General features: G+C 46.6%; 1 protein-coding gene across 3 annotated transcripts in view; it reads right to left on the bottom strand.

Moving 5' to 3' along the window:
• DGKG (diacylglycerol kinase gamma) overlaps positions 1-7,266 on the bottom strand; it is a 210,196-nt gene extending 202,930 nt beyond the window's left edge. For all 3 annotated transcript variants that reach the window (XM_065942306.1, XM_065942308.1, XM_065942309.1), the window contains exon 1: positions 7,033-7,266. The gene's annotated coding sequence lies outside the window, so the exon portion shown is untranslated. The remainder of the gene's footprint in view (positions 1-7,032) is intronic.
• Positions 7,267-18,980: the final 11,714 nt, after the last annotated feature.

Here is an 18,980-nt window from a genome sequence, read left to right as displayed (position 1 = left end):
ACAATATTGTAAAGTAGTTATCCTTCAACTAAAATAAATAAATAAAAAATTTTAAAACCCTGGTGGCTCAGATGGTAAAGCATCTGCCTGCAATGAGGGAGACCCGGGTTTGATCCCTGGATCAGGAAGATCCCCTGGAGAAGGAAATGATAACCCATTCCAGTACTCTTGCCTAGAAAATTCCATGGTTGGAGAAGCCTGGTGGGCTACAGTCCATGAGTCCATGGGGTCACAAAGAGTCGGACATGACTGAGCGACTTCACTCACTTCACTCTCACTCTCACAAATAATACATGCTGGAGATGGTGTGCAGAAAAGGGAAACTTCCTACACTGTTGGTGGGAATGTAAACTGGTATAGCCACTATGGAGAACAGATTGGTGATTCCTTAAAAAGCTAAAATAGAGCTACTATATGATCTAGGAATCCCACTCCTGGGCATACATCTGGAGAAAATCATAATCGGGAAAGATGCATGTACCCCAATGTTCATTGTGGCACTATTTACAACAGCCAGGACATGGAAGCAACCTAAATATCCATGGACAGAGAAATGGAAATAGAAGAAGTTGCATGTACATACAATGGAATGTTACTTAGCCATAAAAAATGAAACAATGTCTTTGCAGCAACCTGGATGGACCCAGAAATTATCATACCAAGTGCAGTAAGTCATATAGAGAAAGACAAATAACATATGATATCACTTATATGCAGAATCTAAGGAAAAAATGATACAATTGAACTTATTTATAAAACAGAAACAGATTCACAGACTTAGAAAACAAACATGGCTACCAAAGAGGAAACAAGATGGGGAGGGATAAATTAGTAGTTTGGGATGAGCATAAACACACTACTATATATAAAACAGATAACCAGCAAAGATGTACTGTATAGCAATATTTTGGAATAACCTAGATGGGAGGAGAATTTGAAAAAGAATGACTATATATATAATATGTACAACTGAATCACTTTGCTGTAGCTGAAACTAACAGAACATTGTAAATCAACTATACTACAACATAAAATAAAATAAAATAAATTTTTAAAGTCTTCTCTTACTTGGACCTTTTCTCTCTGTATTCTGTGTCCTGTCATGGAGATCTTTCAGCTCCATTTCCTACTTGAACAATAAGCTTGCTCCTCCTCTCTCCTATTAAACCATGATACCAAGAAAGAATCTTTAATTTTCACTGAGACATCAATGATTAAGAGGTTAATTCCAAAAGAATAAGAGAACATTTTTGCAGAAAACAAAGCCGTAGGCTTCTTCAGAATCAAAGATGGAGAGAAGTATGCCCTGGAGAAAGCACTCAGAAAGAGTTGTGTGACCTTGGCCTGTCCTGAAGGTGTGAGCTCATGCAGGGCCCTTTCCTTTAGATGGAGGATTCCTCATGCTGAAGAGGCTGGCCTGGGACCAACTGCTTCCCTGGCTCCTTCTCTGATCTCATGTTCAGTGATGCTAGAGACTATTAGATCTGCCTCAAATTAATACAATCTCTTGGCCTAACAATAATATTCAAGGGTGTCAAGACAACATACAATTGAGATAATTAAATCACTCTCCTTAATCTGTACAGAATCACAGAATGAGGAAGCTACTAATACCACAGCTACCATCATCATTACCATGAACCTCCACTATTACCACTACCACATCATCGCAATCATCACAATCACCATTACCCTCATGGCAGATACAATTCTACTTTTTTAAATGGGAAAAGTTACTTATAAAAATGTCTTAACTTAAGGGGTTGATGTTAATCCTAGGAAACATTACAGAAGAGGATTTGGAATGAGCTTTTAGGACTGAAATTGTGATCTTGAGAAATCAACATGGGTTAACTGCTACTAGTTTACGTCAAAGTAACAAAATTGTTTCTTTGACAACATTAGGCAGGGAGATGGGGGAAATACCTGTGAGAAGGAGTATCTGGATTTTATCAAGACCTTTGATAAGATTCCTCTGATAATCTTTTGAAGAAGAATAATTCTGGATTAAGAGACAGTACAAGAAGATAAATTATCTTAAAACGTGCTATGTATTTATTGAATTAACATCTATCTATCAGGAGTATATATTGGAATGCTCCAGAATGCTGTAATGTTTATAATCTTTTATTGATGACTTAGTTGAAGAGGTCATACTCATGTTTGGGGACAATAGGAAGCCAGCTGGAAGGGACAGGATATACTCTGGGTAACAGGATCAAAGCCAGAAATATCTGGGCAAGCTGGCAAGAGAGATTGAATTAAACAAGACAAAATTGGGAATAAATGCAAGGGCTCTGTATTTGGGTCCCAGGTAGCATCTCTACAAATATGGAATGGGAGGGCAGCAGCAGGCAGGGGATAAAGTTCAAGAGCAAGTTTAAAAGAAAGCTGGGCTTTTTCAATGGATATGAAACTCAACAGCTGTAACTTGTATAGAAGCTAGTTCAACCTGACAGGGTTTTAACAGAAACATGAGATGTAGAATAAAAGAAGTGGTCATCTCAAGCCATGTGGTGCTGATTAAGCCTTCTTTGAAATGTTATGCTTTATTCGTTAAGAATAAAGAAATTAAGGAAAACTGGGGCAAGAGAGTGAGGACAATCCTGGAGCCAGTGACGTATGGGGCCGGATAGAGCAGTGGGGAGAGCACAGGCCATGGAGTTGGAGCCTGGTTATATCAATAGCTGGCTGTGATTGGATACTGTAGATCCTAACCAAGTCAGTATTTCTATCCTGGGCTGATGATCAACTTCCCTGAGAAGCACAGATGGTGGTGGTTGGCAGGCCTGCTCTCCTAGGTTTTGGTCCTCTGGTCAGACCACATTATGGGTGGGTTCCTTTCTCCTGACCTCACCCATCCAGGGACAGTCTCTTATGTCCCCAAGCAAATTTTTACACTCTTGAAATGCCAATGTGTGTATTCTCCAATATGGCAGCCGGAAGCTATATATGGCATTTCAGCCCTTGAAATATGACTAATGTGACTGATAAATTGAAATTTTTTAAAATTTAATTTTAATGCAGTGAAAATGGCAAATCACATGTGGAAATACACTGCACAGTTCTAGACAGAGGCATTTCTGAGACTGATCAATCTGAGCAGAATCAAGATGCATCAAAAGAGAAATGCACATGGAGCACCCAGCACAGTACCTGGAAAATTCTCTTGTTCAGTCAGTGCACTGAATTGTCTACTGTGCAAAAGTACCAGCTCAGGTGCTGGGGCACAGAGCTAGCCATACTTCTAGGAGTTACAGTTTAGTGGCGGATGGGCAGATAAGTGATGTCACCACAGAGAGCTAAGTGTATGCACAGTTAAAGCAGAGAGATCGCTAACCTAGATAAACAGTTGAGGAAGGCTTACTAGAAAGTTTTAAGACCTGAGCTGAGTCTTAAACAAGTAGACTTTACACTGGAGGCTCAATGGATATTTATTCCACTTATGAGATTATATTCCAAGGCTGCCAAGCCCACTGCTGGTGACAGAGGTGGCTGTGGGGTAAACGCAGCTCTAGAGAAAATTCATAGCTAGGGACAATTAGTTTTATTTGAAAATTTCCCCTTTTGTATTGCCTAATTTCTCTTCTGTGGTCACATTTTCTTCACTTGAGGACATTTTTTGCTGATGTGTATAACCTTAATTTTTATTGCATGATTAGTAGTCCCTACCCATGAGTGGGTGGAGGTGGCGGGTAGTTGAACAGGTGAATTTTGTTACATATGAAGATAACTCACTATGGTTTGGTTGTGGAATTCTACTAATACTTGGTATAAACAAACAGCTTGGTGAAAATAGCCAGTGTGTGAAGAAGCTGTCACTGACTGGCTGGGCTGGCTGAATTTGGCTCTGATAGTGATGTGCCTTCCAAGAGTGGGAGCTAATCTATTAATTTGTGTGGAGAAGTAGAATGTTCTGCCACTTATATTTTACACAGTAGTCTGTTCAAAGGTAGTAAGTGATGTCTAGCCAGAGAATTCTGCAATTGATACTTGTGCACACAAAAAATAGGCACAGTCATATAGTGTGTGGTTTTCATAATCACACTTGCGTGTATACATCAAGGAAATATGTATAATCCCTCCCCCATGAAGACAGGGGAATGCCCACGAGGGCTGGCTTGGTCATGAGAGGAGACCCTCCTATAGGTCACCTGCTTTGACTGTGGCAGAGTTGCCTCAAGGGGATGGAAGTATAAACTGGTGTATCCTTTTCGAAAACCAGCTTGTCATATATACTAGGAACTTTAAAACATTCATGCCCTTTGGCCCAGTGATTTAACTTCTGGGCATCTATACACAGGAAGTATTTGGAAATGCCTGCAGGAAGACTGCACAGAGATGTTGTGCAGAGTTATGTTGTTGCTAAACACAGGAAACAATTTAAATGACTAAATATAATAATACACAGCCATGTGAAGGACTTTCACTACAATACTATTAAAAAAGCAGAGAAACAATAGCTACAGAGGCTAAGCAACCCCTCAGTTGTTGAACAACCTGGGTTTGAATCCTGACGCTGCCACTTACAAGTGGTGGGGCTTGGGAAGTCCCCTGAATTCTCTGGGGTTGATAATACTGCCTCAGGACTTTTGAGGATTACATGGCACAGAATTTAAAATACTTAACACTTGCAAGGTACGTGGCCAGGCCACGATAAGTCGCTTCAGTTGTGTCCGATTCTTTGCGACCCTATGGCCTGTAGCCTGCTTGGGCTCCTCTGTCCATGGGATTCTCCAGGCAAGAATACTGGAGTGTGTTGCTGTGCCCTCATCCAGGGTATCTTCCCGATCCAGGGATTGAACCCATGTCTCCTGCAGCTGCTGTATTATAGGTGGGTTCTTTACCGCTGAGCCACCAGGAAAGCCTGCAAGGTACCTTAGGTATCCACTAAATGTTGGCTCTCCCTGGACTGTACAATTTCAAGGCATAAAAATAGCTGGAAAGGAAACATGCTAATATACTAGTCTTGTGGAAATGTCTGTAGTTCGATTCTCTGTACACTTTTCAACTTCCCAACATTCAATGTGAATTATTTTTATACTAAAAATGTATATCATAACGTTGCAATACAATAAGATTTTTTAAGTTTTACCACAACAAAAATAGTGCTTCTCTTCCAGAGGATGAGCTAGGGATCAGCAGTAGAGCAAAGAGCTGCTGTTTTAGGGTACTTCCTGGAGCAGAGCCTTATGCGTTCACAGCTGGGACCTCTAGGAGTGCAAGGTTGGTGGCAACCAACCCCACCTGTTGAAGGTGCTCTGGGAGATCTGAGGGGGAGTTGGAACAGATGTCCTTAGTTTTTCCTGTCTCTGAAAGTCTAGATTCCAAGATGCTCTGATTGTTTATCATTATCTCCCCTTGTCTTGGTTGATCTGAACCAAACACTGACAGGAAACTGTAAGACAGGAAAGACTCCTTTGTTTGCTCCCCACTTCCACCCCCCTCCCAGAAAAAAAAATGCTTGAAATAACGCCTACCAGTGCTATTCATAAATATTAAGGGTGATCCCTAAAGACACGGATGGAAGGTATAGTAGGAAGGTTAGATTAATGGCAGCCCTTTATTTGATGACTATAATTTACTTTCGGAACCACGCAAACACAGCCCTTTTAAACTAGCCTAAGTCCCCTCCCACCTCAGGACAAAGCTCTGAAACGAGAGGAGCACAAAGTATGTGTGCGTGGGTGACCAAATACTGATGGCATTTGCCCCCTGTGATCTAATACCCTTCGTTGACAACGAGGGGTACCCTGTGCTCCAGTAAGTGACTTTGGGGGGCTGTTTTTTCAACAAAAACTCCCAGGCACCGAAGAAGTAACAGTGTCGTCTCCCCCTTTCGAACCCGAGCCCTGTGTTCTGACCGCTGCCCCTCATCAGTGATGTTTCCTGGTCCACACCTCCCAAACCAAAGCGCGTTACCCTAAGTCCCGAAAAGAAAAAGGACGAACAGCCCTCTCAGGGCCGCCTCGGGACCGCGAGGTCATCGTATGCTAATGAAGCAGGAGGAGACAGCCGCCCCGAGCCCGCCTGCGAGCGCGCCCGCGGGTTCGCAGCTCTCCCGCGCGCCACTGCGGCGCAGCCACAAATCACCGCGCGTGCCGCAGACCCTCCTGCCCTTCCGCGGGGAGAGAGGGGGGATGCGGGAAGGTCTCGCCCGCCACTCTGAGTCCCGCACCTGGATTGCTCACACCTGGGAGCTGCCTCTTCGCTCCTGTCTCGTGCTTCCCCCTGCAGCGATGGCGCGGATGAGGGCAGCGCATCGGAATCACCTGTAGGGCTTTTTCGAACTTCACAGCCCCCCTCCTCAAATTCTAGTCCACTCTCCCAGAGGAAGAAAATCTCTGAATGTGCAGGACGAGTGGGCTGGTGGAGTTTTCGAAAGCCCCACAGGTGATCCTAAATGCACGCACATGCACAAACATCTTCTGAGTCCGAAACTAAACAGGTCAACCCGACCTCCCTGACCCTCCTCTCCTTCCGTAGCTTCTATTTGTCAAGGTCTCCGCGTACTCTTCAGCTTCCCTTTACGCTCCTCCAGCACGGGGCCTTTGTGAAGTCCCCCCGCCACCCCGCAAAGTCCCGGAACCCTGCGGGACGGTCAGAGGTTTGGCGGCCAGACGTTAGAAAAAGTGTCCCCGCTCTTTGCTGCCCTTGTGCACTCTGGGGCGCGAACTGGATACCAAAGGTAAGTCTAGAAGGGGCGAAATCTGACCAGTTGCTTCAGCACCCTACGTGGAGCCAGGCCGCCTCACGCCCGCACACCTTTGAGGTTCGGAAGGTCCTCCCAAGCAAAGAGGAAGCCGGTGCTCCACCCTGGGCGGCTCCCAGTGCCCTCACACCGCCAGGGGGGCATCTCCTCCTGCAGGGGCTGTGTGGCAGGTGGCATCGTCAGGAGGGGGGGCGCCGTGGCCTCGGCTGCAGCTCCCTCCCCAGGCCACGGGACCGGCTCCCGCTTTGGCCCCCTTTTCCAACTTGCTGCAGCTCGCGTCCCCAGCCCGAGCCCCCTCCGCCGCGCGGGCCACGTCTTACCTCTGCAAGCAACACTTGGTTGCGCGGCTCTCCGGCGCGCTCCTTCCTCGGGGCTTATTCCCTTACTTGGGAGGAAAGAGGAACCGAGAGACTGAAAGGGGACCGAGGCTGGCGTCTGGGCGTCTGCCCGCCCGCGCAGCCCTCCAGGGGAGGGGGATGGAGCTCGGGTGGGCGCCGCAGGAGCTCCGGCGGCCCGGTTGGGGTTAGGCGGCGCGGGGGTCTCTGCCCGCCCAGGTCCCCCTGCCCGCCCAGGTCCCCGCGGCTCCGGAGCGGTGCGTCTCGGCGGCCCGCTACTACGGCACTGCGGCGCCCTGCCCCTCGCAGCGGGCAAGTCCGGCTGCCACTCTCACGGCGGAGCCCTGCCCCTGGGCGCAGAGCCCGCCCCCGCCACACACCCGCGTGCGCGCGCACACGCGCAATACACCCGCGCGTGCACACACGCGTGAATGCGGGTGGGCTCAGAGCGAACCCGCGGCTCTTTGGTGGTTCGGGCACTTCTCACCCGTAGGGCTTCGGTCTGGGAGGAGGAGTTAGAGGCTGAGGGATTTAGGCTGCAGCAGTGGTGGGCTGCGCAGAGAGAGGCCCAAGGCCAGGTGACTCAGGGGACAGGGACAACTATTTGACAAATACCTACAGCTCAGCCAGGGCCTCGGCTGTCTCACTATCACGACCAAGTCAGAGAAAAACAAAAAATGAAAAATCAACAAATTATCTCCGTTTCCTAGGCACTCAATGTCTAGCATCTAAATCATTGCCCCTGCCCAAGGGCGCATTTCAGGGGCAGGGGATTGGTGACTGTTCCATCTGAAAAGATTTCCCCCATCGAAGATGTAGGGGGACCATCGCAGCCCATCGAAGTTGGGCTCTGATCGCTGGATCAGGTCTTAGGACTGAGGCTTAGTTTCCTTTCTCCTTTACTTTTAGGTGACCACGGGCTGTTTTCCTTCACTGCAAATAGACCACTTCTTACTTTAAAGATGTAGAAAAGCACAGAAAAGGGGCTGGAAGAGAGGGGTAAGGAATGAAGGCCAGCATTGGCCAAGACACTGCTCTTTCCATGACGTGCAGGTCTGTATGGGGTGATGGTAGTGGAGAGGACACTGTCTTAGGCATGTCACACCAGCAGGGTGTGTCTGTCCATTTCACACCACATTTAAAGTCATCCAGAGTTTGGCCTCTCATCTGTAAAATATGTAGAGTTTTCCAGTTTCCACAACTGAGAATTCTTTTCTGCCAGCAGGCAGTGAAGGTCCCGGGTCAGGACTGCAGCCAAGAAGTTTTCTGATGATGCTGAGACACCAAGGGGCCATGGGTGTCTGGGCATTTGGGGAAGAAGCCTCAAACATGAGTGTCAGGCAGCACTGAAGACCCCGAGGTCAGTGTCCATATCGGGCCATCTGCAGGCAAGCCAACGGGGTACATGAGAAATTGAAGCTCAGAGATTTCCCCATGGTTTCACATGGTAGTGAAGGCAGTGCCAATACCAAGAACCTTGTGTTCATGCTTCATCTGACTGTTCACCAATCATCTATTCTCTCTCGTCCTGGCTTGGTTCTTTAAGTTCCCTTCGGTTAGAATGAAATAATCCTGGTGAAGGGGCTCTCAAAGTTCTTTTATCTTTTCTTGTTTCCCTTTTAGTCCCTGACTCATTCATTTCATGACTGTCTATTAAGCTCCTGCTGTGTTGTCAGGCACTTCCCCTTGACTCTAGTCCTGAGCCTTACTTGGGAAGAAAGAGGACCTAAGAGAAAGGGGTTAGAACTGTCCCTGTCCCTGTCCCTGATAGAGAAGGCTGGTCTCAGGTTTACTGTATATATTTTCACTCTGCTAGGTTGGGTGGATATGGAAGACAAAATCCTTGCCTTCTGAACCACATTCTCTGTGGAGGAAAACACGTGTGTGCACACACACGTGTCACAAGAAAACATTCTTGTTCTCTCTAATCTGTATTCCTCCCAAAGAAGGGGAAACTGAGAGAGGACTTGTATTTGGGCATCATGATGGATCTAGGAGGGGTGCATGCTTGTAGGTAGGGGTTGGGGCAACGTTGAGTTGTTCTGCCTATTTGAACAGGAAGGAAATAAGCTGGGTGGGAGGAATGGGGAAGACATGCAGAGACAGAATGCAGACATTTGGCTGGGAGTGCACCGAGGAAGAGTAATAAGAGAGAAACTCCCAGAACAGGGCTGCCAAGCAAGGATTTGGAGAACAGGAATGCTTGCAAAGATGAGTAAGTACTTTGCTAGGAGGGAGGGTGTTCACTATGAGGTCCCTGTTCTCTACCCTTCCTATGAGATAAATCATCTGTAAAGGCAGCTGTCCCCTATTTTGTGAGTGGATTCCTTTGGGGAACGCAGGCTGGTGCTGAGTTCAGCATCTGGGTTGATACAGGGTGAGTATGGAGAAGCCTGTGTGGGCAGAAGACTTAAAGACAGCTGGTTCCTGGGTTCCTTGCAAATAACATGAAGGAAAAGTGTTGTAGAAGAGATTGAAGCAATGCGGAAGGCAGGGGGCCGGAGGTGGGAAGAAGCGCAGAGAAGGACAGTTACACTGATTTGAGGCATCACAGGGGAGGTGAGGTTTGGCCTGGGATGTGAGAGGAGAGTAGGGATCTGACACACAGATAAGCAAGACAAGGACAATCTAGGCGGAAGGAAAGCAAAAGCACAGAAGGAGGACCACTCATGGTGAGTTATGGGCCTTCATGTTATTTCTCCATGTTGGAAAGACTCCCTAAGTGTAGCCTTCAGGGCATGAGTATTGAGGAGCTATGGAAGATGTGCGCTTCTTGTTCTTGGTTTGGTTTTGACGGGGAAGGGACTGGGATGCCTTTGATGTTTTTTCATCAGAATGGAGAGTCAGGGAGGGTCAGGCGGCAGAGACATCGTGTTGCTGCCCCCATGAGGAATCAGGTGTCCAGGGTGCCAAGTGAGGGGCTGAAGCCCAGGCCCCACCAGCCTAGCTGCACAGTTCAGCAGAGCCACATGTCCTGCCTTTTCTCTAACTTGCAGAGAGGCTTGGTGTGGGCTGACAGAGGCCCTGGCTGCTGAGCTCATCCATCTTTGAAGAGACTAAAGCCCCAGTGAAACAAGTGAGGGTTTATTGAGTGTTTGCTGAAAGCGCAAATGCAGGTGAAGTAGAAAGAGACTGAAGTCAGGAGTAGCTGTGAGCCTGAGCATGTCTCTGCTCTTGGGCTACTGGGTACAGAGGAGGAAGCTTGCTTCCTCCCCTCAGAGCATTTGCAACCCATGTAGGCTATAAAACAAACACTCAAAGCGATTAAGAGGCAATGAAAGACAGTGTAAAATTAAGTGTCAAGTTGTATAGAGCAGATTCTCAGGGCGTGAGAAGGGAGACCTCCTCCACGCTTTAAGAATCCAGGGAGGTTTCCGGGAGGGAAAGATGGGGCTTCCCAGTGGAGAGGAGAACCCAGGGCTGGAGGCTAGGCAGCAGGAGGCCTCTGAGCGTGAGCTTGGCCACTCCAATGCCGTTCCTATTCATGGCCAGGCATTGTGATGAGTCACCTTTGTTTCTGAGAGACGGGGCATTTTTGGATGTTTAACTGGCTCAACACTTTACATTCCCTGAGACTTCAGTGTTGGCAGCTCACACACGCCATGTTGCTCTGGGAACACATCATCCAAGCCGGCAGCTGACGCCTGATCTCTATTGCCAAGGCAAAGCTGGGGCTGAGTCAGGTACCTGTGTCTGGAAATTTTTAAGTTGGACTGCCTCTGACAAGCTGAGTGAACTGCACGTGATGCTGTGCGTAGCTGAGGCCATGGAGGAAGGGTCAGAGAATCTAGCCAGGCCCCCTGGCTTCAATCAAGTCCCTGCTTGGGGAGCCTCAGTTTACTTCATTTTTTCGGCCTCACTTTTCTCACCTATAAAATAAAAAAAAGCTATGCTAGATTCTCTCCAAGCTGCCTTCCACCCAGTATTTTGTGATTTCATAATTAGTAAGCTCTTTCCATTTTATCGAATAGGTACAAGATGGGAACAGATATTTACCAAGCCCTGACTTCGCTTTTCTCTCTGCTTTGGCTGTGAAGGGTGTGCTTGGGAGAAATTGTGATGCTGTGGATGGGGACAGAGGTTTTGCCAGGAACAGGTTATGTGGATCCAGCCCTGGGAGTGTAGGCAGGTCACCCCATCTGCAGGCCTCCATTTTCTTATTGGTAAGAGAAGGAGGTTGGAAATGGTGTCTACAACCTTTTCTGTCTCTGTACTGTGTTAAGGAAGTATTGTCAACTGAGCAGTTTGTATGTACTGCTTCATAACTGGGGTGGACCACCTCCTCAAGGCTGGCTTGGAAAATAACCATAGTAACAACTGATAAGCTTGGGGGAAAGTGCAGGAGAGAAACCATGAGGTTAGGAGTAATAAGCAGACCATCCAGATGGAGTTGGAAGACCTGGGTCTGTCTCTAGCCTCTGTTTCCTCTTCTATAAAATGGAACTAGCAATACCTGTACCACTGGGTAGGGTAATGATTAAATGAAGAATTAATCATTAAATTAAATGAAGAATATGTGGAAATGCTTTGTGTATTTAGATTGCTATGCAAAAAATGAATAGTTATTAGATAGTCAGTTACTGTAACTCACACTATTTAAAACACACATACACACAAACAACAACAAAATCCCCAGTTTTATTATTTACTTGTCGGCTTATTTACTCGTCGGCTTCCTAGGAAGCAACAATTTGGGTCAGCAACTGTCTCCATGCTGCTAAGGATGGTAATATTTTAACACAAAAACTTAATAAAGGAGTTGGCTGGACTTTGCCCCCTGCCTAGAATTCTGCAGTGTCACAGTGGATTTCTGAGGAATTTTGATTGGATTTACTTGAAAAAGGAGGAGAAACCCCCCATCCAAGATCCTGCTTTGATTGTTGCCTGTCATGAGAGGGCCCGTGGGAGGAAGAGAGGAGAGCATGAGGACGCAGAGACAAAGAGAGAAGCCTGTTCACTTCCTGTTGTATTTTGGGCAATGGATGCTTCACTTCATGCTTTTTAATGAGCTTGTAAAGAGGCTAATTTTGGTTCACCCACATTACTCTGGATCTGTTTTCTGCTGTGTCTGGTCAGAAGACACTGCTGTGGAATTCTTCACTGCTGTCCCAAAAGGGGAAGCTTTTCTGGGGACCCCTGGGAAGAACCACAGGGAGGAAAAGCTTCCAATTCCATAAATGACCATGTGGTTCAAAGCCTATCCAACTCGCACAATTTTTGAGAGAATCAGTTCATTTTTAGAAATACTAGTCACCTCTTTATCTCTTGTTAACCAGTTTAGGGGGATAAATTGGCACAATATGTTAAAAATTAGGGGGGTCCTAAGTGCTGGCCCCTCTCACCCATTCTCCAAACCTGCTGATGCCGGAATTACTTTCCGAAAGCAGATACCCCAAAGCCCTCCCTCTGCTTAAAAGCTTTCAAGGCCTCAGATTCCTCACTCGTAAAAAGGACATCATAACATAGTGCATAGGTTTTAACAGAGTTTAGAAGAAACATCTATTAACACAGTGTCAGTCACATAAGTTCTCAGTGAATTATTGTTGTTCCTGCTTTAGAATAACCTTGATATTCCCTAAAATGGCATGTGAGGTCCTCCATGAAATGGTCCCAGCTTACTCATCTGCCTCCACTTCTGGTAAACCTTTCAAGGACTCGGTCCACACACTGACTGGCTTCATCATCCCAGCACACCTTGGACCCACCCTTTTCTGTATCCTACTCAGGCTCCTCCCTTGGCAGGAAGAGCTGCCTTTTTTCTCTCTCTAATGTGTGTGTGTGTGCTCAGGTACTCATTTGTGTCCAATTCTGTGACCCCATGGGCTGTAGCCTGCCAGGCTCCTCTGTCCATGGGATTTCCCAGGCAAGAATACTGGAGTGGGTTGCCATGCCCTCCAGGGATTGAACCAGTGTCTCCTGCTTGGCAGGTGGATTCTTTACCACTGAGCCACCTGGGGCCACCTCTTAAATGCACACTGCTGAAGTTACTTTTTCTCTCTCCTCTACTCCCATTGAGATTTAGATAACATTTACCCTAGTACTTAACAACAGGCCGCCTCTTATAATGGTTACCTGCATGTGCTTCATACCCACTCCCCTGCCTCATCCCTGGGACAGCAATTGATCCTCCTTAGACTCATCTTAATCATCTTCCTGTCACTCAGGGAAAGTATTGTGCTTAGTAGGAGATCAATAATATTGGATTGAGTTTAATGAAGACAGATTTAGAGAAGACCTCCTTGTTGGCCCTGAGATTCTGCCACTGAGGGAAAGTTGATCCCCACTTTCAAATCTTCTAAAGAGCTACCAGTCACTGAGCACTTATCGTATGACAGACACTGTGTGGACTCACATGTTAACCCTCCTGAGATCCTCGTGAGGGTGCCGTCAGCATCACTTTACGCTGGAGACTTGATTGCTCGAGGTCGCCCAGGTAGTAAGCTGTGGAGCCTCTACCAGAAACCAGAACCCTTGGTGAGCATCTCTGCTTCCTTGGAGTGTCTCTCCCACACTGCACTTGCCTGAATTTTCATCCTTTAGCACTTGTGAACAAAGTGAACTATATGATATAAAAGTGGTTTTTTGTTGCCCTGTTGTATTTTTTGATATTGTCCTGCTTCTCCAAGTATCAGTAGTTGTAGAGCACTATGATAATAAGAATAAATAACCACTTGTTAAACGCTTATGTATTTAGCACTTTATACAGACACACATACATTAATTCTATAAAGGAGATGTTATTAATCCCAATCTATAGGGAGTTTAATTGGGGACTTCCCAGGTGGTTCAGTGGTGAAGAATCCATCTGCCAATGCGGGAGAAGAGGGTTTGATTCCTGGATGGAGAAGATCCCCTGGAGTAGGAAATGACAACCCACTCCAGTATTCTTGCTAGGAAATCCCAAGGACAGAGGAACCTGTAGGGCTACAGTCCATGGGGCCGCAAAGAGTCAGGCACGACTGAGCATCAACTTTGTTTTGTTTGTATTGGCAGGGAAGTACTGATAGTTTCTTTCATCTCTCTGACATGTTCTCTTAACCCTAAACCCTTACATATCATGTGAAGTGACAGGTAGTCCCTCGTTACCTTCTTCCACTGATGAAGGGAAACAGGAAGAGAAAGAAGGGGCAAGGGGCTGTACCAGAGAGACACTCAGGAGACAGACCTAAGTCAGCTGATGTGATGTTCCTTCCCCTCCATCTGGCAGTCCTCCGGGTATGGTCCTCAGATCACCCGGTTTAGACTGTCCTGAGTGCTTGTTAAAATGCATATTACTGGGCTCTACTTCCCTGGTGGCTAAGACTGTAAAGAATCCACCTTCAGCGTGGGAGACCTGGGTTTGATCCCTGGGTTGGGAAGATCCCCTAGAGGAGGGTATGACAACCCACTCCAGTATTCTTGCCTGGAGAATCCCCATGGACAGAGGAGCCTGGCAGGTTACAATCCAAGGGATTACAAAGAGTTGGGCTCTACCTCAGACCCAGCCAATCTGCCTCATTGGAGACAGAAGACAGAAATTTGCACTTCAAACACATCCTGCAGGTGACTCACCTGGACTCTGAAATCTGAGCACCGCAGCCTGGCTCCTGTCAGGGATCCCTTTCCACTGCAGCTGTTCCCAATGAAACTGCCATTTTCTCAAATTATTAGCATCTATAATAAAGAGAAACCATTCAAATTTTCCTTTTATTGTTTCCCAATATTGCCCCTGGTCCAAAAGCTGTTATGTAGTTTGACACATTGCTTATGTCTATTTCATGATGTTTAAAAGAAAAAGTTCCCTTTCCAGAATAGCTTTATTGCTTCCTATTATTTTTCTTTACAAATATCACCAGTTATAACTACATTGTCAGTTACTTAACATGGTTCCATGAAAAAGTGTATTCTGAATTTCAAACAACAATTTCATAAATAGACTTTCAGAACACAACATGTTCCTAAGTAGGGAACTGACTATATTTTATTATTTTTATAGTTATTTGTCTCTGAGAAAAAGATTTTTACAGTTAGCCCTAGAAGGATGTGAATTGGGAGACTCTGGGTTTTTCCAAACTGCCTTCTCTCAGAACTCTGGCTAGCTTCATAGCTTTCTTGATCTGCAGATTGTTTCTAGGTGTTCCTAGGAGCTTTGCCAGTTTGGGATATGTGAACTACAGGTGTAGGAAATGGACTTTTTTTTCTCATTTGTGCTTTTCTTCATTTAACAAATGCTTCTTGGGCACCTCAGTGTACAGATGTTTTGCTAGGCCCTGGGGATTCAGACAGGAGTCTTGCTGTCTGTCCTCATGGGGCTGAGTCTAGTAGTGGAGCAAAATTTGCCAAGCACCCAGGGGAGGAATGGGCTTCCCCAGTGACTCAGCAGTAGGGAATCCACCTGCGATGCAGGAGACACAGGAGATGTGGGTTTGATCTCTGGGTCAGAGAGATCCCCTGGAGGAGGACATGGCAACCAGCTCCAGTATTCTTGTCAGGAATAGTTCATGGGGTCACGAGTTGGAGACAACAGAGCATGCATGCAGGAAAGGAGTTGGTGTTGAGAAGGGTGCTGTGGGGTTAAGGTCTAAAGGGAAGAGAGTCAAGAAGTTAGTGGCGGAAGGATGAGAAAAATTCCACGCACCCACCAGGAGCTCTTCTTCTCCTTCTATATACTGGGAGGAGATAGTCCGTTGCTTTGAGTGATCCCCATCTATGCTGGCTGAGCCATGCACACCAGCAGATGTTCCCTCGATATTTGTGACAACAGTAAAAACACTGTGCTAGGGTGTCAGGGCAGGCTGGAGGCAGAGAGAATAGACCAGGGTCATTGTTTAAGTGGGTGAAGGGCAGGAGATGCTAACTGAGAGGGTGAAGACCAGAAGGACCCTGCATTTATGGCTTTGTAGGGGCTGGGAGCTCTGTTTATTTTTTCAAAGGGACTCTAAATATGTATTCTTGCCACTTCCTCTTGGTCCCAATTTTGCCCTGGTATCTGTAAGAATAAAATGTATCCCTTTTATATAGAGCATCTCTGCAGATGCTTGATGACAGCTTCTGTGTTCTTTCTCCTTTCCTCCCCAGTACATTCACTGATCATTCATTCTGGTGTCCATCCAATATGTATTTAGTAACTGAACGCTCTTTACAAGCCTTTTTCCAGAGATTCTGCTAGGTGCTGGGGGTATTGGAAATGAAGAATGGACCTGTGTTTAATGAGAGGACTGACAGGTGGACAGCTGATGACACCACGACCTCACAAATGATCTGGAAGAGAGAGGCATTCAGCTGAGGTCTGTGGGTGGAGGAGGACAATAAGGAGACTTCTCTGAGGTAGGTGATGATGCCTTATCTGTGTCTTCAGAGCTAGCCAGGGCATTCCATCTGTCCTTCTGTGACACGTGGGGCCTATTGACAACTGCAAGCAGGGGTGGTCCCAGGGCCCTAACTAGTAGTGTGCTTGAGACAATGGTGTGCATCTCTTCCCAGTTCTCTGCTCAGTGACATCATGTTGGTAGTTTGAAATCAGTCACAGTGGGAGTATTTATCCCACTGCAATCTGCAGATGCTGTAAGTCAGGCACCTTTGCCCCAACGCCACCAGCATTGGTTGTCAAATGTTTGCTAGCACATAACTGGCCCTCCTATACTTCACACATTGTAGAAACTAACACAGGGGTGAGGAAGAGACTCGGCTCAGTTTCTGGTTCTACTATGTGGATGGTATGCCTACCTTCCCACCCTTACCTCTCCAGGCTTCTGGGTAAATACTCCCTTTGGACCCTCTGAGTGACCCCTGCCCTCCATTGGGCCTCTCAACAGAAGCCCAAGCAAGTCTCCAGGAGTGATGGGGTGGGCCACTCTGTTGAGAACCAAGAAGCTGGTTTCTGATAACAGGTCTCCTAAGGGTGGTGAGGCTAAAAAGGCAGAGACTTCTGCTCACCCAGCTCTTCTCAGATATTTCTGCACCCCCGCCCGCTGCCAGAAATATCATGTCAATGCATGGCAAATTTGTGTCTTCCTTCTTAGGTCTCAAGGCAAAGCTTGAAGCGCATACTGTGAGCTTGGATTTCTTTACTGTCTTATCCTTGATCATTAACATTGATAGAAGTTTGGACTTCAACTCTGTGATCTTTTCATGATCATTTAGTATAGAAATAAAGAGCAGAAATGTGCTATTTGCATGTGTGCTCAGTCATGCCCAACTCTTTGCAACTGCATGGACTATAGCCCACCAGGTTCCTCTGTCCATGGAATTTTTCAGGCAAGAATACTAGAGTGGGTTGCCATTTCCTCCTCCCTCCTGACCCAGGGATCCAACCTGCATCTCCTACATTGGCAGGCAGATTCTTTACCATTAAGTCACCTGGGACGCCCTGTATGCTATTTACTTTTGCTTCTGAGTGGTGAGTGGGGATGGAGAAAAGTTCCCAAAGTGAGCTCCAAAGCCTGAGTTGCTGCATAAGCATCATTGTGCTACCTTGTTCTAGGTGACTGTCTGCTTCTTGTATTAAACTCAAAACATAAATATATTTGGAGATTTTCTTCCTCAGCCTGGGTATTGGTGTTACCTCATCTCTGCAGCATCAAAAAAAGAGGTGGTGAGAACAGGAGCTCAGCCAGTTCTCCATCCATCCACAAAGTCAGAGTCAGCTTATTTTGTTGGATTCTGGATGCTGGTTTTTCTGTTCTCTTCTGCTGACAATTAGATTTAATAGTCATTTAAGAGATTGATTTATAACTTTTAGCCCTATACAGTTTCATATTTAATTTCTGGTCTTGTCTAGAGTCTCAAAGATATTGAGAAGAAGGGAAGGGAGAGAGGGAAACCCACGTCGTGTGCCAGCATTCTCCCATGGGTTGTGTCATTTCATCCTCACAGTAGCCCTTCAAGGGGCGCCAGGACCCAGATGCTCTGGGGAGTTAAATGAGGTGCCCAAGGCCACAGAGCTGGAGTGGCGGTGGGTAGGAGGCAGGTACGGCTCTGTCAGACATGGGGACCCAGGCTCCTTTCACCTCATTGCTTGTGTCCTACTCTTTGTGACCCAATGGACTGTAGCCCACTAGGCTTCTCTCTCTGTCCATGGGGATTTTTCAGGCAGGAATACTGGAGTGGGTGGCCATCCCCTCCTCCAGGGGATCTTCCAGACCCAGGAACTGAACCAGGGTCTCCTGCATTGCAGGTGGATTCTTCACAAGCTGAACTACCAGGAAAGCCCTCATGATCACCAGATGTCTTCAAACTCCAGGGAAGATGAGGCCAAACCACACTTTTTCACAAACCAAGAGGGATGTCTTGATCTTGTTCAATGAAGATGTGCCCAGGGGATGTCTTGCAGGCAGTGTCCTCCTGGGCTGTGGTCAGAGAGGGTCCCTCAGGTCTGGGTCCCTACAGGGATGCAGAGTTGTCCCTGTGATTGTGAAGCAGAGAGAACCAGCCCAAGTGCAGCTGGAAGGAGAGTGATGGAGGCAATCACAGTGAAACAAACCCATTGCCTTCTGTGTATCACTCCCCGTTCTGGGCCATGCAAAGAAAACTATTATTCTACCATACATTTCACAGCTGAAGAAACAGTTTCAGAGAGCCTGCATGACTGGGTCAGTGTCACACAGCCACGCTTACACCTGGGGTTTAAACCTGGGACTGTGATACTCTAAAAGCTGTGCTTTTTCCATCACATGACCCATCTTCTGAAGGCACATTTGAGGTCCATTTTCTTTTTCTCTCCTATCCATTTATTCATTTATTGTTTTCCCACTTGAATTTATTTTAATTTTATTTTTAGATTCTCGTTAGTTATGTTTTACATATACTAGTAAATATATGTCAGTCCCAATCTTCCAATTCATCCCACCCCACCTTTCGCCTCTTGGCGTCCATACATTTGTTTTCTATGTCTGTGTCTCTATTTCTGCTTTGCCAATAAGTTCATCTGTACAATTTTTCTGGATTCCACATAC

Source organism: Muntiacus reevesi, chromosome 8, assembly GCF_963930625.1.
Source record: "Muntiacus reevesi chromosome 8, mMunRee1.1, whole genome shotgun sequence".
Lineage (NCBI taxonomy): Eukaryota > Metazoa > Chordata > Mammalia > Artiodactyla > Cervidae > Muntiacus > Muntiacus reevesi.
The sequence above is the reverse complement of the archived record's forward strand: the minus strand, read 5'-3'. Positions and strand labels throughout refer to the sequence as shown.